Below are 23,201 nucleotides of genomic sequence, written 5' to 3'. Positions count from 1 at the left end.
GCAGGAGGAGAAGGGGACAACAGAGGATGAGATGGTTGGATGGCATCACCGACTCAATGGACATGAGTTTGGGTAAACTCTGGGAGTTGGTGATGGACAGGGAGGCCTGGCGTGCTGCAGTCCATGGAGTCGCAAAGAGTCAGACACGACTGAGCGACTGAACTGAACCATGTTCACAAGCTGGAAGATTTCTTCAATAGGCTTTAAAATGCACTAATCCTAAAATAAACTGGATTTAATCACGATTAAATTTTGTTTATCCATGCTGCTGCTGCTAAGTCGCTTCAGTCGTGTCCGACTCTGTTGGACCCCATAGACAGCAGCCCACCAGGCTTCCCTGTCCCTGGGATTCTCCAGGCAAGAACACTGGAGTGGATTGCCATTTCCTTCTCCAATGCATGAAAGTGAAAAGTGAAAGTGAAGTCGCTCAGTCATGTCTGACTCTTAGCGACCCCATGGACTGCAGCCTACCAGGCTTCTCCGTCCATGGGATTTTCCAGGCAAGAGTACTGGAGTGGGGTGCCATTGCCTTCTCTGTTGTTTATCCATAGGTACAGTATAATCAGGCTTCCCATTACTACTTCCCATTACTAACTTCCATTCCCAATCAGGCACTACTAGTAATGTACCCACCTGCCAATACAGGAGACCTAAGAGACAAGGGTTCGATCCCTGGGTTAGGAAGATCCCCTGGAGAAGGAAATGGAAACCCACTCCAGTATTCTTGCCTGGAGAAGCCAACAGACAGAGGAGCCCAGCAGGCTACAGTCTATACAGTAGCAAAAAGTCAGACACGACTGAAACCACTTATTAGCACACTGTGTAATCAAGGTGGCACAGTATTGGCATAAGGGCAGATATATAGATCAGTGGAAAGAAAAAGGGCAGATACATAGATCAATGGAAAGAAAAGTCCTGAAAGGTTCACATACATATCGTCAACAGATTTTCAACACAGTGTCAAGGTAATTCAGTGGAGAAAGGATGATTTGGGGTTTTTGTTTTTTTTTTTTCCAACAAGTGGCACTGGAACTAGTCTACATACCAAAAAAAAAAAATTGATGCAACAGGCAAGGGCTTAATCTTCAAAGTATACACAAACACACAGTCAAAGGCTGTGGAAAATTCTTAAAGAGGTGGAAATACCAGACCCCTGGCCTGCCTCCTGAGAAATCAGTATGCAGGTCAAGAAGCAATAGTTAGAACTGGATATGGAACAACAGACTGGTTCCAAATAGGAAAAGGAGTACGTCATGGCTGTATATTGTCACCCTGCTTAGTTAACTTATATGCAGAGTACATCGTGAGAAATGCCAGGCTGGATGAAGCACAACCTGGAAAGAAGACTGCCAGGAGAAATAGCAATAACCTCAGATATGTCTGAGTGAACTCCGGGAGTTGGTGATGGACAGGGAGACCTGGCGTGCTGCAATTCATGGGGTCGCAAAGAGTTGGACACGCCTGAGCGACTGATCTGATCTCTGATCTGATGCAGATGACATGACCCTTGTGGCACAAAGTGAAGAAGAACTAAAGAGCCTCTTGATGAAAGTGAAAGAGGAGAGTGAAAAAGTTGGCTTAAAACTCAACATTCAGAAAACGAAGATCATGGCATCTGGTCCCATCATTTCATGGCAGATAGATGGGGAAACAATGGAAACAGTGACAGAGTTTATTTTTTTTGGCTCCAAAATCACTGCAGATGGTGATTGCAGCCATGAAATGAAAAGACGTTTGCTCCTTGGAAGAAAAGTTATGACCAACCTAGACAGTATATTAAAAAGCAGAGACATTACTTTGCCAACAAAGGTCTATCTAGTCAAAGCTATGGTTCTTCCAGTAGTTATGTATGGATGTGAGAGTTTGACTAGAAAGAAAGCTGAACATCAAAGAATTGATGCTTTTGAAATGTGGTGTTGGAGAATACTCTTGAGAGTCCCTTGGACTGCAAGAAGATTCAACCAGCCCATCCTAAAGGAAATCAGTCCTGAATATTCATTGGAAGGACTGATGCCGAAGCTGAAACTCCAGTACTTCAGCCACCTGATGCGAAGAACTGACTCATTTGAAAACACCCTGATGCTGGGAAAGATTGAAGGCAGGAGGAGAAGGGGATGAGAGAGGAGGAGATGGTTGGATGGCACCACTGACTAAATGGACATGAGTTTGAGTAAACTCCGAGCATTGGTGATGGACAGGGAAGCCTGGCATGCTGCAGTCCATGGGGTCACAGAGAGTTGGACATGACTGAGCAACTGAACTGAACTGATACACAAACAGCTCATACAACTGAACAACAACAGAAAAAAAAAAAAACAATCAAAATATAGGCAGAAGATCTTAATAGACATTTCTCCAAAGAAGACATACAGATGGCCAGTAGGCACATGAAAAGATGCTCAACAATACTAATTATCAGAGAAATGCAAATGAAAAGTACAATGCAAATCAAAACCATGCTGGTCAGAATGACCATCATTAAAAAGTCTACAAATAACAAATGCTAGAGAGGGTGTGGAGAAAAGGGATCCTCCACTACACTGTTGGTGGGAATGTTAAATTGGTGCAGCCACTATGGAGAACAATATGGAGATTTCTCAGGTAACTAAAAATAAAATTACCAAATGGTAAGAACAAAATAATGCCTACTTGCAGTGACATGGATGCAAGTAGAGATGATCATAATAATTGAAGTAAGAAAGAGAAGAACAAATACCATATGCTATCACTTGTATGTGGAATCTAAAATATGGCAAAGGGGGAAGGAAGAAGAGGGAGGCTCAAGAGGAAAGTGATTCATGTATAATCAGGGCTTATTTGTGCTGTTGTATGGCAGAAACCAACACAAGATTGTAAAGAAAGTTTCCTCCAATTAAAAAATAAATTCAAAAAAAAGAATCATCAGCTCAATACCAGAAAAACAAACAACCCAATCAAAAAGTGGTCAGAAGACCTAAACAGACATTTCTCCAAAGAAGACATACAGATGACTAAAAAATACACGAAAATATGCTCAACATGGCTCATTATTAGAGAAATGCAAATCAAAACTAAAATGAGGTATCACCTCACACTGGTTAGAATGGCCATCATCAAAAAATCTACAAACAATAAATTCTGGAGAGGGTGTGGAGAAAAGGGAATGCTCTTGCACTGTTAGAGGGAATGTAAACTGATACAGCCACTATGGAGAACAGTATGGAGATGCCTTTAAAAATTAGGAATAAAACCACCATATGATCCAACAATTCTACTACTGGGCATATTCCTTGAGGAAATCATAAGCGAAAAAGACACATGTATCCCAATGCTCACTGCAGTACTATTTACAACAGCTAGGACATGGAAGCAACCTAGATGTTCATCAATAGATGAATGGATAAAGAAGTTGTACATATATACAATGGAATATTACTCAGCCATTAAAAGGAACACATTTGAGTTAGTTCTAATGAGGTGGATGAACCTAGAGTCTGTTATGCAAAGTGAAGTAAGTCAGAGAAAAACAAATATCATATGTTAATGCATATATATGGAGTCGAGAAAGATGGTACTGATGAACTTATCTGCAGGGCAGTAATGGATATGCAGACATGGAGAACAGATTTGTAGACACTGTGGGGGAAGGAGAGTAGGACAAATGGAGAAAACAGCACTGAAACATGTACATTGTCGTATGTAAAACAGATAACCAGTGGGAAATTGCTATATGACAGAGGGAGCTCAAACTCAGTGCTCTGTGACAACTTAGAGAGGTGGATGGGGTGGGAGATAGGTTCAACAGGGAGGGGACATATGTATACCTATGGCTGATTCATGCTGATATATGGCAGAAACCAACAGAAATATTGTAAACCAATTATCTTACAATTAAACATAAAGATTGCAAAAAATAATAAATTTTTAAAACATTAAAAAAAATAAGTTAAAATATGGCACAAATGAATATATCTACAAAACAGAAACAGACTCACAGGCATAGAGAACAGACTTGTGGTTGCCAAGGGAGTGGGGGTGCAGAAGAAGGAAGAACTGGAAAAGTAGGATTAGCAGATGTAAACTACTATATATAGGATAGATAAACAAAAAGGTCCTACTGTATACCACAGGGAACTATATTCAACAACCTATGATAAACCATAATGGAAAAGCACACAAAAAAGAATGTATAAGTGAGTCACTTTGCTGTACAGTAAAGATTGGCACAACATTGTAAATCAACTATACTTCAATTAAAAACAACAAAAAAGAAAACAACGCTTCACTCACAATAAACAAAAATTACCTTGAGACAGTTCATAAATCTAAACATAAAGCCTGAAAGTATAAAATTTCTAGAGGAAAACACAAAAATACTGTAATTTTTAATTAGACAATGATTTCTTAGATATGACACAAAAAGCACAATGTATAAAACAAATAATTGATAAATTGGGCTTCATCAAAACTAACAACTGCTCTTCAAATGATACTACTAAGAAAACAAAAAGATAACCTACAGAACGGAAAAAAATGTTTGCAAAACACAGATCTGATAAAAGATCTGTATTCAGAATATACAAAAAACTGACAACTCAATTTTAAAAAGGCAAACAGAGCCCAATAAAAGCATAATTGGCAAAAGATTTGGACAATCACTTCACTAAAGATACACAAATGGCCAACTAGCATGTGAAAAAAATGTTTAAAATCATCAGTATTCATGGGAGCACAAGTTAAAGCCACCATGATATATCACCACATAAATGGTTAAAATTAAAAAGACTGACACTACCAAATGTTGGTAAAGATGAAGAACTGGAACTCATTCATTGCTGATGGTAATAGAAAAACAAGTATTTCTATTAAAATAGAACCTTCTTAGAGCTAAACACAAAGTAAATATTCTTAACTTTAAAACTAATGTTTTGGAATCCAAAGCACTTACTTTAGAAGTAGAACCACACACCAAAGAATAAAATATTCTACTTATCCTTAGATAAAAACAGGAAGAATTCCAGACCCCTTTAATTTGAGATTAGCCATATTAAATAAAACCAACTCTTTTATTAGAGTTTAGAAACATTTCCTTTTCAATTATCATAGTCATTCAACACCAGTGAGCAGACCTATCCTCCTGTGAAGTCCAAAGTCATGTCAAATAAAGACTTCAACATACAAAAAGAACCCAAACTCTTTAGGAAATGAGTCAGTGACTCAATAAACCTTCCTTTTCAGTCATTATGGTGTTAAAGTTCACTGAGTTGTTAAGAAGACATCAAAAGTGAGCTTGTGTTCATCGCAGTAATTTAAGGATTCTTTCAGGGTCACGATAAAATCAAAATCATTTGCCCTAAACACTCTTCTTCACTATAAACAGCCTTTACTGCTTTCCCTCGAGCCACATAGCTTCCATGTTCATTTCAATGTTAAATGAAATAGTTTTCCCCTTAAGAGACTATGATCCTGCCCCATTTTATTTCCTTTATACATATAAATATATCACAGCATCTAGAACAGTGCTAGGCAAACTGAACACCTGAGTGAATATTCACCAACCTTTAATAAAACATTATTTCTTTTCAAACATTTTGAAAGTCAATCATCTCATTGGAGACTTATTTTATTTCTTACTCTCCCCAAGTTCAATACTTGGCATATGCAAATGTATAAATTCACATTCAATTTATGCATCAAATGTACAATCAAAGTGAATGCTTAAGCTTACTTTTGAGCAAATAAGGATTTCTGTGTTAGAAAGTATCACTAACTACTTAAACTATCTTAAACTTCAAAGGGCCTTGCACTATACATACTAAACTGTACAGCAAAATATTACAGTGTCCTCCTTGTTACAAATATTCCCAAACTTTAAAATAAAACGAATTAAACTCTCTGATGGGAAAATGGATAACTCCATTGCAAAGAAACAAATATACCAACTATTTCTCTACTGGACTCTCAAACTACAAAAGTCAATCCATTTAGACCTGTAAACAGAATAATCTTTTTTGTTTTAAACACATACTTTTATTCACAGACATGTACCCATAATCCCATGGGTCAAGCAAGGGTTTATGCCCATCAGAATCAACAAGGCAAGGCCTCTGCCCTCTGGGAGCTCCCCTGCAGGGCTCCCAGGCTGTGTTTCCAACCAGCGTTTAGCAGGTATCAAAGCAAGTCTTGTATGTTTACCTGCTCACCTCTCCTCACACACTACAAAGTGATTGAGAATCACTTACTCTTCCTTATAGTTCTCCCACAACTAGCACAAAGACTTGCACCTAAAAAGAAGTACTCAAACGTTCTGATAGTAACTAAAATCTCACTCTAAGTGTATACATAGGTCTCTACAGGATTACATGAATAACAGATTGAAGTTATTTAAGCATGGAGAGAAACATAGGACATGTACTAGGCTGTTATTAAGGCTTCCTTGGGAAGGTAAAGATAAGATAATGGTATGTGTGGAGGCATTATAAATCTATTTTGTGTGATATAATTCTATTTATATAAAATTTTGCATAAGTTTGCATAAAGTAATGCAAAAATATTTTGGTGATCCTCCTTTTGTGCATCACAGGGTGGTGAGATTTTAGGTGAACTTTATTTTATTCCTTATATTTTTACGTATGATTTGAATTCTTTACCATAGTATATATTAAATAACCAGAGAAAGTTATTTTCATTTGCGGGAGAATGTACCCTGTCAGTTATTTTTTCTTTTTTAATAATCCCTAAATGCCTGGCTTATCACACAAGTTTTAATAAATTATGTCGTTACTGTGATGGTTACTGGTAGCCATAACAATTACACAGAAATATTATTTCTAGTGCTCAAAGCCATTACAAATTACTTCATCTCCCTGAGTCTTGGTTTTCCCATGTGTAAATTAAGACTATTACCATCTACATTTTGTACTGTAGCCATGAAATTAAATGCAGTTATGAAATTAAATGAGATAGTGCAGGTAGAGCATCTAGCATAGTATCCTGAACAACTAGAAACTCAAAGACTGTTTTCTATCCCATCCCATCTGTCCTAATTAAAACTCCCCAAGATGAATGAGTTTTAGCATTAACACAACAGCAATTATGCTGTAAAATGAACCTATATTCCTACTTTGATTCCTGAGAATTACTTATTCACTTTCAAAGTACAAACTAAAATGTTAAGTTTAAGACACTTTTAAATTAAACTAATAAATATACATATACGTAATGCCCAGACATATAATTACCAAAGAAAGCAGCCACCATCTCCCAACTAGCACTATCAGAAAGCCTATACATTCTAGCTGGAGTCAAAAAATCTTGATGTCACTCTATATTGGATGACTCTGAAGTATAATTATTCATGAATGTATTATTTCCTTTAGGGTTGGTGAGTATTAAAAACAGCCTTAGGTTTTTTGTGAACTAAAATGGCCTTTATGAACTACTAGAAGCTAGAATAGTTTGGGGATTTGTTTTCCTTTTTTTTCACACATTCATCAACTCTCTTAAAAATTAGAACACAGATAGGTAAAAGGAGGGGTAGGAAATCACATATAATGATTAATTTCTCTCTGGTCTACAAAAGTCCCACTTCAAGATAAACATATACACAAATTGAATGGGAAAGACAAGCACTTGCCTAGCACTGAATACTAGGAGAAATCTGTATAGATTTTGATGTAAAGGAATATTGGTTAATTTAATAGAAAGTATATTTGACTAACTAATTTAAGAAAAACAGAAGTTGTATTGTCCCTCTTAAAATGCCCCCAGCATTATAATGTAATTCACTTATGTCTTTCAGATACAATAGGACAGACATTATAGAAGTTAGAGGACTATACCACGTTCTTTTAGTAAACTCTGGATAGCATCAATTCATAGTTGAATCTTCAGAACACCTCAAAGATACTGTGGAGTTAGAACATATGACTTACATACCAGATGTGCAATACAGCACAGCTGTTATCTTTCTGGAAAATATTAGGACCCTGATCTTCTTTCAAAAATAAAGACATACCTCATTTCCACAGTGGCAGTCTGCAGAAGAAACCGCAGAAAAGCTTAACTTTGCTCTCAATATACTTTGAACTGCCTCAGCACTTTAAAAAAAAAAAAAAAAACTCAAATAAGACCCCCAAAGTAGTTCTCCACGTTACATGGGAGAGAAAATTTTAATGAGAAAAAAAATTAGAAGTTTTGTTTTACTTTTGCCAGAACTAAGAGAAGTTGTTTCACTAAATGCACATAAGGAGCAACGTCACGCCATTAAAAAAAAAAAAAAAAAAATTCAAATATAAGCCAAAAAAGTACTAGGTTATAGTATCTGACAATGGCATTTCCTTTACCAAAGACCACAATTACATTAAATCTAGCACTTGTATCTAGCAGGCTTTGAACAAGGATAGATAGTAGGGGGCAGGGGTCTTTTACAAAATCATTCGTTTTGCAAATTATATCTTATAACAGACTTAAGAGCTGATAATAAATCAAAAATGCTTTGAAAGTCTTACACTGTTTTAAATCATTTTCTTAGTATGATTAAACAATGCAAAACAATGATTAAAGTGGAATTATTCAACCTAAAACTCCTATTGCTCTTATCTGATTCTGGAGAAAATTCTACAATTTTTTAATTTTAATTTTTATTTTTTTTACATTTTTTTTAAAAAGACCATTTTAAAGAACTATTTAGCAAGTTAATGGGTCCATAATTCTAAGGGCTCTTCCATTATTTGTTTGGGTGTTTTTTTCTTTTAGCCTTTCCCTTGTGTTTTGTTTTGAAAAAAAGGTAATACACCTTGAGTCTCTAATTAGAGACCACTATCTGAACAGTCAATAAAGGATAACATTTTGACAAGGACAGGAACTAAACAAGTCTGACTAGCAGGAAATTTCCCAGGGCCCTTTTAAATTTAGGCTATTAGTCAGATGTTCTAAAATGGATGGAATTACAGAATCTCAACCTGAGAGAACATAAACAAAATACAGGTGCAAAGCTGAAAAACTAAATGTGTTCCCTCACTAACAGCAAAGTTTGCTACCATATGTACCAAACAAAAGCCCCAAAGGTGGGGATAACGTCCAAATTTAAGCATTCATTATTCACCTGTTCATTCAACCTCCCATTTGACAGATATTAAAATCCAGATTTTTTGAAAGAGTTGTGACCTTAAAAAGAGATAACACTGAATTTTTATAGGTGTAGAAAAGATTCTCAACTATATCTTTACCAAAGTAATCTTTCCTGATGACCGGAGTTTTGGTAATAAATATAATGATAACACCCATAATACAGAGTTGCTGGGTTCCCTCACTTTCTGTGATCTGGCCTCTACATTCCCTCTTCTAAAACTGCTTTCCAAGGCCCCAGTTACCTCTCAAACATCAAACCCTATTTCAGCACTGAGTCATACTTCTCCTTGACACTTTAGGAGCCCTCTGTGATAGATCCATCAACCCAGACACCTCTCCTCTTTGAGCCTCACGTGTTATTTATTCCCTGGTTGTCCTACATCTATTATCCCTCTGTGTCTACTTCCTCTCGCTCTCCTAGCCATTGATCTTCTCTAGTCACTCAGTCTCTTTCTCTACATTCTAGAAACTTTTAGAATCTAGAATCTCATTCTATTTCATGGTTCATGCAAATTTCTATGTGGATAACTCCTATATCAAAGCCTCTTGTCCCAACCTCTCTCCAAAATGTCTACTCTAGCCAAGTGAACATCACTCTGAATGCCTCACAACATCAAATACAACATACTTCTAAAAATCAAATTCTGGGGATACATGGAGGTCCAGTGGTTAGGACTCTCAGCTTCCACTGCAGAGGGCCCAGGTTCCAGCCCTGGTTGGGCAACTAATATCCGGCAAGTCGCATGGCATGGCCAAAAAAAAGCAACAAACAAAATCAAACTCTTTTGCCCTCCAAAATGAGTTTCTCTCCCTCTGCTGCCTACTCTAGACATTACAAACTACCAATCTTTCTGAATTAGAAGTCATCTCACTTTTCACTTTCATGCACTGGAGAAGGAAATGGCAGCCCACTCCAGTGTTCTTGCCTGGAGAATCCCAGGGACGGGGGAGCCTGGTGGGCTGCCGTCTGTGGGGTCGCACAGAGTCAGACATGACTGAAGTGACTTAGCATAGCATTGAGTATCCTATTCCTCTGTCCAATATCTTATCAGTTACCAAGTTCTGTCGATTCTTGAAGCTTAGAAAGAAAGTAGTGAAAGAAAAACGATTCAAATCTAGGTGTGTCAGACACCAAAACAAAAGACAGAGCTCCAAACACTGTTCCTGCTTTACAAGGGAGAAGTAAGGAGACAGACACCCTGCACAGAATGGATCCTTGAAGACAGGAAAAAATGAAGATTATGGTCCCTGGGGTCTACTGATGGTGGTGCTGGCAGTGGTAATAATAAATACTAAGAGCTGTCACCTACTGAGCTCCTGCTAAATGCGTGTACCCTACTAGAAACCTACTCTGGTTCACTTTTGTATTCTGTAATATCTATCCACCAGGTCTATCACAGAGTAGGGCCCCCAAAATGTTTGCTAAATTAGTAAATCTGTTGTGCTACATTATGCTTATATCTAAACCATATAGTCCTAGAATACTGTAGTTTTTAAAAAAAATTTTGGTGAGATTTTCTTTTGGCTGTCATTGTTCTCCATTCTCTCCTGCAATGTCTACTCTATAGCTTAGAGTCTAAATCAATGGGCCAAGGATAAAATTCTGTGGGATCTGAGACAGTCCCCCACTCCCACAACTTCCTCCTTTCCAACATCTGATAGACCTTCATTTTTTTTTACTCTGAATTTGATTTCTAAAATGTTTGAAGTCTCAAAAAGACAGGCCCCAATACAAATGTTGTTATTATAAGTATTTTTCCAAGGAGAACTATGTGTACTATGCTGTACCAGAATTCAGTTTATAAATTCCAACTACGTAACAGTTGAACTAAAACACGTGCTTTAAACCAATATTCACAAAAAAGAGAGAAAAGACACAGAACCTACACACAAAATAATTTAGTGGCAAAAATATTTCATTATATCCCCTTGAGCATAATCAAAAGTATAAGAAGTTTCAAGGCTAAAAGCCTTGAACATATGGTTGCTGGTGGTTTTAAAGAAAAGGTTGAAATAGGCGGTCAAAGTTATATACACACATAAGTCACCACAGACTCTTAATGAAATAGCACAGGTAGAATGCTTTTTCCTTTTTAGTCTGCTGCTGCTGCTGCTGCTAAGTCTACCTTGTTGTAAAGATACTGTTTTCAAACTTGAAACACAAATGCAAAAGTTCTTTATTGCTCAGTCAATATGCAAGATAACAGGGAGTCTAAATTAACTGCATAAAACAACACCTTTAAGTTTTTCATTTTGACATGAAAAATTTATTATTTTGATTTCAAGAAGTACTGCACATTTACACCAAAATGCAAAAGCACTTATTGATTTAATTTAAATATATTATAGCTATATATTTTCCATTGACAAAGAGAAGCTGCCTCTTTTAACTAAAAATTTGTTCCTGGTAAGATGATTACCTTGATACAGTTTCAAAAAGTGTATACAGGTGGTCCTCGGTATCCACAGATGCAGAACCCATGGATACAGAGGACTGACTGTACTAATCCATTTTATAAGGTACTTGAGCACCTGTAGGTTTTGATATCTGAGGGGGTCCTGATACCAACACCCCATGGATACAGAGAGACAACTGTAGGATATCCATTGCACAGCTTAAGTTTTGAACTGGACATGATTCATCACTTTAAGATTTCACAAGCACCTACTCGATTTACTCAGTAATCAAATTTCCCATTTTCTGATATATTTATCAAATTAATCAGGAAAACACTTCAATTCTAAGGCTGCAATTACCTTTAAAAATAAAATCCCATCTCTGAATTGTGAATAATCAAAATCAATGTTTTTAGCAGTGAAGATGTATCAAAACAAGTTTCCTGGAGGAGCAGTTTTAATTATGCTTCAGTAAAGTCTGACCCCAACGAATTAGAAATTAGTTATTTTTCTGTGTCAAAGCAAACTCAAGAAGAAAACAACTATTTTTAAGAATTTTTAATTTATCTAAAGAATTAAAGTCTCCAAGTTAAATAATTAATCCCCTACAATTTTAAAACAATACATATATGAAATCTATGCATTTAATTAAAAAGTATGTCATGTCAGAAAACAGATAAATGAAAGAGCTGCCAAAATCCCAGTTTATAGTTGTAAATTCCTAAGGTTTTAAAGCACAGCCACAGGCTAATTGCCCAAAGACCTGCTGCCCACAGACATTTGCAGATGACTGAAGTTAATAGCCGGGCATGTCAATTTACTACGGGCAGCTCTCAGTGCGGACATTGTGACAAAAGAATTGGGTCAGGTTACAGCCTGTTGCTATTATCACGTCTAGATTTATGGTTTCTAACACTGGCCCTACAAGAAATAATGGAAATGATGACAGCAACAATCCCTGCTAGACAACAGATTACAGAAAAGCAAGTAATAAACCATAATCTGAAGTGACCAGAAAACTAAACATCCCTGACCATACTTCAAACATGAAGCAGGTGTCAGTAAATGACCTATTTAAATATTTCTACAATCTCTCAAAATCTCAACACAAAAAAATCTCAAGTCTATAATCTAAAACCAAGCAATATATAAATGTATTTAAATTACTGAGTACTATATATTAATTCTTTTAATAATCAAAGACAGTGTAGTTCATTTGAACAGTTTATCAAATTCTACCAAATTAATAAAAAACAGAGAATAATGATCATTACCTTTCAAAAACCTTTAAAGTATATTGGAAAACATTCCAAATAATACTTCACATCTTTCAAAAGAAAAAAAAAAAAGGCAGTTTCACAGCAAAGGGCACAAGTTTACAACTGTATTCAGGGAGGCAAGAGAACCGAAGAAACATGTGATTCACTCACTGCTTAATTTAAAACTAAAAGAAGTTTGTCAATACATCTGCTTATAAGACTATGTCAAGGCTACAAGGTACCCAAGCAAATAGAGCTGTTTGTCTGGAGTTCAGCACCAGTTAACCCTTATGAGAAACAGAGGTCGAGAAAAATCAAATATGTATTCTAAACACAAAAAGCAAAGAGAATTCCATCACCTTTCCTGAGAAAAGAAAGTGTTCTCAAGATATGCCCTAGAATTGCAATATATCTGTCCCTTCTGAAGTTTACAATGGCACGTTACCATAAAAGGTGGGCACTCTTTCCGCTCTTACAACAATTTGCCCCTATAAACTTAGGAAGAGGCAGAGTCACAGCCATAAACACAGGTCACAAGTAGTAGGTAGTCAAATACTCTCTACCTTCAAATGTTTCCCAGCTCTTTACTCATACAAAGCATATTCTTTTTTTAACTCCTTAGTTAAATAAGAAACTCACTAGTCTATGTCAGATGAATATGAAATTAAACTGAACAGCACCATCATATAAACTGCTTATAGGAGCCTCAAATCTTTCACTGTTAACACAGTAAGATATTCTCATTTCTTTAAAACCTTTCCACCACATGCCTAAAAAATGAAAGCAAGAGAAAAGTTTAGGGATATATGTTTAGTAGAAGTCACTTAGCATAAAAATAACTAGTATTATTATTTCTAAAGTAACCAAGGATTACTTATATTAGACAACATAAAGACAAAATAAGCAAAAATGCCTTCCTCATGAAAACCAAACAGCACATGCATATTTCAAATCTTAATTTTTATTTTAAATTTTATGAAGTTAGCCTACTTTAAGAACCGTCACCTCTGGTATCTTAAAAAATGTTATCACTACAGTAAAGGCATTTCTACTCTTAAGAGTAACCAAAGCCCAAACTAGTTAGAGCCTAGAAAACTTACTTGCCACTAAATCATGCCAAGCTATTTTAATCTAAAATAAACAACAGTGGTTTCTCTCATTTATTTCCCCAAGACAAAAGGATTATAAAGATTAAGAGCCCAAGCTAAGGTAGGGTAAACTTTTTCTTTCAAACTGACCCACATCTGCCGTTTTCAAAACGTCCAGGCTTTTGCTTCCTAAAATCAATAATCACTTCAAATTCTAAGATATGATGGATGTAGTAATTTTCAGACATTAATAATGTTCCTTAAATTCCTAAGGGTATTTGATTTTCTCACTCCAAACTACAAAATACCTGGTAATGCCAGACCAATATTCATACCATAACCTCACAGCTCTACTAGCTGATGGCTAGCAGAGTTCACTTAATTCATATCTTACATATCCTAAAAACCTGGAATATTACTAGGAAGAGACAATTTGACTTCCATGGAGATGAGCTAAAAGAGAACATGACCTCAGATTTCCATTCACACTTGGCATAAACATAAAAAGGAACAGACAGAGTAACCTGGCAAAAAAAAAAAAAAAAACACACAAAAATTGAGGTGACTAATGACTCAAATAGCAAAGGATCCTTTGCACCCTTCAGTGTTCCAGTTTCTAAAGTTCCAACAGTCATTTCTATTAACCAAAACGGGGGGAGGGGGCAGTACATTTTCAAGTGCAATTTTCCTCCTCCCTCCCTCTCTCCCCACACTCTAAGAGCTCAAGCTAAAATTGGGATTTAGGCCTTCCTTAAATGAAACAAGGGGCTACATCATTCTCATTCAAAAAAATTGGCATTTACTCAGCCTTCACAAGGCACTTTACTATCATCAATTATTTCTCAGTGAGGCAGTGCAGGATTACCCTGACCATTTCACTGATGCGGAAACAGACACCAACAGCAAAGGGAACAGGGGCAGGAAGAGGGGTGATAGGAAGCATCTGGGAGGAACAGGCAGGCAGCTAAAAAGGAACAAACCCTAAAGAAAATGAGAGTCACATCTGGCTTATAGCTGACCATCATAACCCTTGTTATTTTTTAGCTCATAGAGACTTCTGAAATGTTATGAAAAAAAGAAAGGGCTCTAAATTGTCACTTAATATCTAGTTACAGCCTAAACTACTCAGTCATAGAAGCTACTTAACATTAAAAAATACCCACTCTTCAGAACACATACTGATTTCAATTTATACCAGTAATTCATTTTCTCCCTCAAGCCTAACCAGTATGACATCTGTTTGACCCAAAAAAACAATCTCTCATAAAAATATATAGCTTTGGGCTTCCTTGGCGGCTAAGTGGTAAAGAATCTGCATGCCAATGCAGGAGACACAGGTTCGATCCTGTGTACGGGAAGATTCTACAGGCGGTGGAACAATTAAGCCTATGGCTACAAGTACTGAACCTGTGCTCTAGAGCCCAGGAGCCACAACTACTGAGCCCATGTACCACAGCTACTGAAGCCTGCATGCCTAGAGCCCATGCTCTGCAACAAGAGAAGCCACCACAATGAAAAGCCCATACACCGCAACTACAGAGTAGCCCCTGCTGGCCACAAGTAGAGAAAAGCTGGCACAGCAGTGAAGACTCAACACAGCCAAAAATAAATACATAAAATTATTTTAAAATATATATATAGCTGTGTATAATCATAACAAAAGAGGAATAAAGTTAATATCACATAAGTCAGAAATAATTCAAATTAAGACTCAAATTTTGTTTAGAGAATTATGACCAAAACACTGACTCCCTGAATTTGCCACTGAAAGAAAAAGACTACTTGTTCTACATTCATAATGATTTTCTTAACTATAATCTTGAGATTTTCAGTAATAAACTACTAATGGGAAGCCTTAAACACCCTAGAAACCAGCACACACAGCAGTAGGTTGAACTGAACGCCATACTACAGACAGCACAGGTACTTAATAAAGATGTGTTGATTGAACCATAAATCAAAAGGACTGACCAACTGCTGCCTCAAGAGAAAAATCACCTCTTTAAGACTGACTCCAGTTTTTTTGTACATATGACATCATTAACTTTAAAGCATCCTCACACATTAACAATGTAGTTTGCCCACATTAATCTTTTTTCAAAGTATTAATTTCAAAACAAATCAGGTTCTCTGGGGGGAAACAGGTATACATCCTTGGAAGATCATGAGGTTGTGTGATATACATGAAATTTACTCAAAAATGACAGAGCCACTGAAAGTACTGTTTGGCTAAGTTTTTGAAAAAAACCCATCTGACTGTTTTGAAGAATATGGATAAAGACATAGACAAACAAATTCAAGGCATCATGTAAGTACTGATGAACTCTAGTCTCAAAATCCCAAATGGACTCAATTCCAAAAGCTATTTTCACATTCCTGCCATTGAATATACAAAACCACATAGTTAAAGAAAACATTCATCCTTGGAAACACATTTAATGAGTAAGAAAAAGAATGGTAAGAAAGGCAAAACTGTCCTTATTGAACATTTCCAAGCAGTGTTATTGAAAAAAAAATAAATATGCGTCTATAAGTTATAGTTAAAATACAACTGATTGTCATAGGAAGTTGTACTGCATAAATGTTACACATTTTATAATACTCTTTCCCCAAAACAGACATATGAACATCTCGGAAAGAAAACCATCTCCAATAACTTTGTATATCATATGATCATAAGGAAGTATTCACTTTCTCTGCCTCAGTTTCCCCTCCTAACCGCCCCACGCACTCTTAGAGACGTCTGTCCTAAAGTCAACCTACAGGTAAGTTGTAAATGCTAATCTAATTCTTCAAAGTAGAGGCTAGTTCCAAATTGTAATCACACTTTATAATGAATGACAAATGTTTTACAACCTTTAAAAAAAAAAAATCAATAGTTTTAAACGTAAACTTGTCACTACCTGTGCTGCCCTAACATTTGGGGTGAGGGACGAGGGGAAGGCGGCGCGAATTTACAGCTCAGCCCTCAAAGTTACGTACAACTTCAAGACGCAAAATCTATTCAACTCTCCTACTCGCTCTCCCCCTGGCGATTCACACTAGAATGTAGCACAACCACTATCCAGGTGGAAAAAGCGAGAACGCTATCTCGAAAAAGAACAGTGGTCCTGCGACCCAGTCTTGCCGCGATACCGCGGCGGCCGCCTCGCCGTTCCTGAGAGCAGCAGACCCACTCTTCGGCCCCCCACTCCCACCCGCACCCCACCGCCAGAGCCTGCCGCGCCCTCCCGCCCCCTATCTCCCCCGAGAGCGAGGCACCAGCGCTGCCCTCAACCCATCCGCCCCGAGTCCCGGGCCGCGAGTCTAACGTACACACCTGGCACCGGGGCCCAAGCCCGCGCTCGGCCACAAGCGCATCCTTCCCAACTGACATTTCCTTCAGAAACTCCAAAAGTTCTCTCACAAGTCTCCGGAAAACTCCGGGACCAGTTTCAGCACAGACTACCAAAGTCATCCCTACTCCTCAGCCCCGCCGCCCACCTGCGTTGTCCCGGGACCCCAGCCCGGCCCCACCCACGGGCGGAGGATGCTCTAGAAGGTGCTGTCCGCGCTTCGGGTCAGGGGACCGTTGGAGTGAGGCCTCCGAACGCCGCGGGCGGGATGGGCCGGTGCCGGGCGACCGGGCCCCAAGTGTGAGGGGCGGCGCGAGAGCGATTGAGGGGCGTCGCGGAAAGCGCTACGCGGGGCAGGGGAGTCCCGGCCTTGGGGGCGAGGCCACCGAGGGGTAGGGGACCTTTGGGGTTAAGCCTCGGAGAGTGGCTGACTGGAGTGAGGGACCGATCTGGGGCCGGACCCCGCGGAGCGGTGAGGGGGCGTTCCTCGCGGGGGACGCGCCGCCGGAGACTCCCTACCTTCCGCGGAAAACAGCCAGAGCCCAGAACGCCAAAACTCCTCCTCTCTGGTCTTCACGGAGCCCGGAGTCGCCTCACACCTCGAGTCTCGTCGGCGAAAAGAGCGAAATTCTGTCACACAGATCCCGCGAGCCAGCACCGGTCTTCACACCGCCGCCGCCATGTTTGAGAAGCCGCGCGCGAAGCCGCGCATGCCCCGCAACCGCCACCGCGGCCCCGCCCCCTCCCCTCCGTCCGCGTGCCCTGCGGTTGCCGCAGCCGCGCACTTTGACCGTTTGCCGCGTGCGGGGCCCGAGCCGGGGGCTCTGCCGGAAGCTCCTGCGGCCGGTGTCCAACAGTGAGACTCTGCAAACCCGGGCAAGACCTTGGCAGTTTTCCCTCGTCCGTTCCCCGCAACCCCGCCCCAATCTGCCCTCCCGCCAAAAATAAAAATAAAAAAAAGTCGCAGCCCCTGCACCCAAGACCGTGGTGGGCCCCCAACTCGGAGCCCAGGATGCGCATCAAGTTTCATCCAAGGGGAATGCTTTCCCCTTAGCCATCGACTGTGACTCTCGGCCACCGCCCACCCTGGCCACGCACCGAAAAGGCAGGCGCTTCCCTAGGAGCTCGAGCAAATTCGATGAGCAAGGAAAAAGCAGTTCGTTAGAGCAGCTTGAGCAAAGCCACTCCTTCGCGGGTTGCAGCATAGTCCTCGAAACAGCTTTTCTTTTTTTTCCATGAGTTTTTGCCAGCAATCCCCTCCAGCTCTACATTCCAGATTTAGTTGTTCCTTTAAACCCAGGCTTGAGCTAACGGGAACTAGATTAACCTGGAGAGTAAAATAATTCGCTCACAGGCTTGAAAGTACTCGGGAGCGTCTTCGAGAGTGGGTTTTGGGGTCTCCTCTGCTCAATTCCCTGGCCCGGAACCCAACGGTTTGCGCAGGTGGAGGTCGCAACTAGGGGCAGGGGGCGGGCGTTAAAAAAAAGCTCCAAAGGGAATCTCTCCCGGCACAAAATGTAGCAGACAAAAAACCAGAGAAAAACATCCCATTCCTCGTTGTGAGGTTGGGTATAGGCAGATTTAAAACTTTTGTCTGAAAAATAATACAATGTGCTGTGTTAGCTAAAAGTAAACCATTGGCAGGCCTTTCTCTCTACAACTTTTTTCAAAAGTAGAATGAAGGTTTTGCATCCATGATCTGCTTAACTTAGTACATGAGTTTTACTTAGGACATGAGTTTTAAAATCATAATTCGGGAATAGAAACCGAAATTTTTTTTTAAATGTGGAATATATCCATTTTCTACAATGCAGAATAAAATTATTTTCATAGGACACAACTTATGCAATGTTAAACAAGGACCAAATTAAAGTATTATTTATTGTATCTAAACACTAGAAAATAGCACAAGATCAAATTGCATCCTTTAAAATGAATAAATAAATCTTAGTGCAAAATTCAAGAAAATTTGAAGATGAAAATAGAAAAATTAGGCCATTATTAGGTGCAAACTAGGGCTTCCCTGGTAGCTCAGACGGTAAAGCATCTGCCTGCAGTGCGGGAGACCTGGGTTCTATCCCAGGGTCAGGAAGATCCCCTGGAGAAGGAAATGGCAACCCACTCCATTACTCTTGCCTGGAAAATTCCATGGATGGAGGAGACTGGTAGGCTACAGTCCATGGGATTGCAGAATCGGACACGACTGAACAACTTCACTGGTTCACTGGTTCAGGTGCAAATATTAAAGTGAGATTTGTTGCATCAGTTGTATATTATCACATAGGAGGAAAAGTTGAAATGGTCTAAGATGAAGGTTCAAAAATGTTTTTAAAAGCTAGAAAGTTACCTTTAACAGAAAAAAAAAAATTTAAGTTTAATCTTAGCAAACCCTTAGTATGGGCTACTGAGGGGGGTAAATTTTTAATTACTGGCCATTGTCTTTCTAATCCTGATGCAGTAGAAATATCTGAAATTCATCCTACATTCTCTGAAAGACTTATCACTTAAGACTCTTACACATATGGACCATTTATTAAATTGTAGAAATAGTACTCTGATTATAAACTGCCTGTTTCAAGAATGCCTCATCTACTTCCCATATTTCCCATGAAATTACTGAAGCCCTAATTCTAATAATGTAATTCACATTATCTATATTAGAATATCTTCTCAATGACTGTGATCACCTAGGCATTTATAGAAGAGTCTCCTTGTTATATTAAATGTTATTAACAATAACAGCCACCATCTATTGAGCACCTACCAAGTGCTGAGAATCATGATAGCCTCTTTAGATACATAATTTTCAATATTCCTAACATTCTTTCACAAAGTTCTTATTCCCATTTTATGGAAGAGGAAATGTAACATTACATCCCAAATAGGTGCCAGAATCAGCATCTGAATATACACTTGAAACGTCCCTATCCCTTCCAACTTAGTCATCAATCATATGCTTTTGTTATAGACCATGTATTTTGTTCAGTTGCTCAGTCGTGTCTGACTCTTTGAGACCCCATGAACTGCAGCACTCCAAGCTTCCCTGTCCTTCACTAACTCCCAGAATTTGCTGAAACTCATGTCCATTAAGTATCCATGATACCATCCAATCATCTCATCCTCTGTCGCCCCCTTCTCCTGCCTTCAATCTTTCCCAGCATCAGTCTTTTCCAATGAATTGGCTCTTTGCATTAGGCGGCCAAAGTATTAGAACTTCACCCTCAGTCCTTCCAATGAATATTCAGGGTTGATCTCCTTTAGGACTAATTGGTTTGATGTCCTTGCTGTCCAAGGGACTCTCAAGAGTCTTCTCCAGCACCACAGATTGAAAGCATCAGTTCTTCAGCACTCAGCCTTCTTTATGGTCCAGCTCTCACATCTGTACATGACTACTGGAAAAACCATGGCTTTGACTATACAGACCTTTGTCAGCAAAGTGTATATAGACATCCAATAAAAATTATTTTATTTACTTGTACCTTACTTTTCTCCCTTTGCAAAAATAAACTCAAGACTGCTTTTTAACGTTAGCATAGGTCAGAACATCACTGTTTCTTTTACATTACACAGAAGTGTCTTGCACACAGTAGAAAGCTGTTAAATATTTGTTGAATGAGTGAATAGATGAATGGATAATGAATACCTACTATTATGATGTTTAATTTTGCCTATAAAACATGAAAATGAGACTATATGAACTGAAAGAATAAGGACTAAGACTAGTAAAATCTAAATTTCATGCTTATTTTTCAAGCCTCAGATTTCCTTCTGTGGATTTGCTCCTATAGTTCTCCTGACTCAGCCCAAAACCTGTGACAAGCTTAAAGGAGATCTGTCATCCCCAGCCAGCCCAAATCGAATGCAAAATACTCATGTATCTCAAGTATGTTTGATTACTTCCTTTTGTACCTTTCTTTTAGTTCAGTTCAGTCGCTCAGTCATGTCCAACTCTTTGCAACCCCATGAATGGCAGCACGCCAGGCCTCCCTGTCCATCACCGACTCCCAGAGTTCACTCAAACTCACGTCCATCGAGTCAGTGATGCCATCCAGCCATCTCATCCTCTGTTGTCCTCTTTCGTCCTGATCCCAATCCCTCCCAGCATCACAGTCTTTTCCAATGAGTCAACTCTTTGCATCAGGTGGCCAAAGTACTGGAGTTACAGCTTTAGCATCATTTCTTCCAAAGAACACCCAGGACTGATCTCCTTTAGAATGGACTGGTTGGATCTCCTTGCAGTCCAGGGGACTCTCAAGAGTCTTCTCCAACACCACAGTTCAAAAGCATCAATTCTTCAGCGCTCAGCCTTCTTCACAGTCCAACTCTCACATCCATACATGACCACTGGAAAAACCATAGCCTTGACTAGACGGACCTTTGTTGGCAAAGTAATGTCTCTGCTTTTTAATATGCTATCTAGGTTGGCCATAACTTTCCTTCCAAGGAGTAGTCGTCTTTTAATTTCATGGCTGCAATCACCATCTGCAGTGATTTTAGAGCCAAAAAAAAATAAAGTCTGACACTGTTTCCACTGTTTCCCCATCTATTTCCCATGCAGTGATGGGACCAGATGCCATGATCTTCATTTTCTGAATGTTGAGCTTTAAGCCAACTTTTTCACTCTCCACTTTCACTTTCATCAAGAGGCTTTTGAGTTCCTCTTCACTTTCTGCCATAAGGGTGGTGTCATCTGCATATCTGAGGTTATTGATATTTCTCCTGGCAATCTTGATTCCAGCTTGTGCTTCTTCCAGCCCAGCCATTCTCATGATGCACTCTGCATAGAAGTTAAATAAGCAGGGTGACAATATACAGCCTTGACGCACTCCTTTTCCTATTTGGAACCAGTCTGTTGTTCCATGTCCAGTTCTAACTGTTGCTTCCTGACCTGCATATAGGTTTCTCAAGAGGCAGGTCAGGTGGTCTGGTATTCCCATCTCTTTCAGAATTTTCCACAGTTTATCGTGATCCACACAGTCAAAGGCTTTGGCACAGTCAATAAAGCAGAAATAGATGTTTTTCTGGAACTCTCTTGCTTTTTCTATGATCCAGCAGATGTTGGCAATTGGATCTCTGGTTCCTCTGCCTTTTCTAAAACCAGCTTGAACATCTGGAAGTTCATGGTTCACGTATTGCTGAAGCCTGGCTTGGAGAATTTTGAGCATTACTTTATTAGCATGTGAGATGAGTGCAATTGTGTGGTAGTTTGAGCATTCTTTGGCATTGTCTTTCTTTGGGATTGGAATGAAAACTGACCTTTTCCAGTCCTGTGGCCACTGCTGAGTTTTCCAAATTTGCTGGCATATTGAGTGCAGCACTTTCACAGCATCATCTTTCAGGATTTGAAAGAGCTCAACTGGAATTCCATCACCTCCACTAGCTTTGTTCATAGTGATGCTTCCTAAGGCCCACTTGACTTCACATTCCAGGATGTCTGGCTCTAGGTCGGTGATCACACCATCGTAATTATCTGGGTCGTGAAGATCTTTTTTGTACAGTTCTTCTGTGTATTCCTGCCACCTCTTCTTAATATCTTCTGCTTCTGTTAGGTCCATACCATTTCTGTCCTTTATCGAGACCATCTTTGCATGAAATGTTCCCTTGATATCTCTAATTTTCTTGAAGAGATCTCTAGTCTCTCCCATTCTGTTGTTTTCCTCTCTTTCTTTGCACTGATCGCTGAGGAAGGCTTTCTTATCTCTTCTTGCTATTCTTTGGAATTCTGCATTCAGATGCTTATATCTTTCATTTTCTCCTTTGCTGTTCACTTCTCTTCTTTTCACAGCTATTTGTAAGGCCTCCCCAGACAGCCGTTTTGCTTTTTTTAGGATTTAATATTAGTTCATCAGAATGAAAATATGATCTTCCTTCCTAGGATTTTTTTCAGTTGCCCAGTCATGTCCAACTCTTTGTGACCCCATGGACTGCAGCACAACAGGCTTCCCTGTCCTTAACCATCTCCCGGAGCTTGCCCAAATGCATGTCCATTGAGTTGGTGATGCCATTCAACC

The 23,201-nt window shown here is 39.1% G+C and overlaps 1 protein-coding gene across 1 annotated transcript in view; it reads right to left on the bottom strand.

Annotated features, from left to right (window-relative positions):
• Positions 1 to 17,894, bottom strand: part of SCML2 (Scm polycomb group protein like 2) — a 121,386-nt gene extending 103,492 nt beyond the window's left edge. The window contains exon 1 of the mRNA XM_061408035.1: positions 17,710 to 17,894. The gene's annotated coding sequence lies outside the window, so the exon portion shown is untranslated. The remainder of the gene's footprint in view (positions 1 to 17,709) is intronic.
• Positions 17,895 to 23,201: the final 5,307 nt, after the last annotated feature.

This window comes from Bos javanicus, chromosome X, assembly GCF_032452875.1.
Source record: "Bos javanicus breed banteng chromosome X, ARS-OSU_banteng_1.0, whole genome shotgun sequence".
Lineage (NCBI taxonomy): Eukaryota > Metazoa > Chordata > Mammalia > Artiodactyla > Bovidae > Bos > Bos javanicus.
This window is presented reverse-complemented; position numbering and strand designations above follow the sequence as displayed.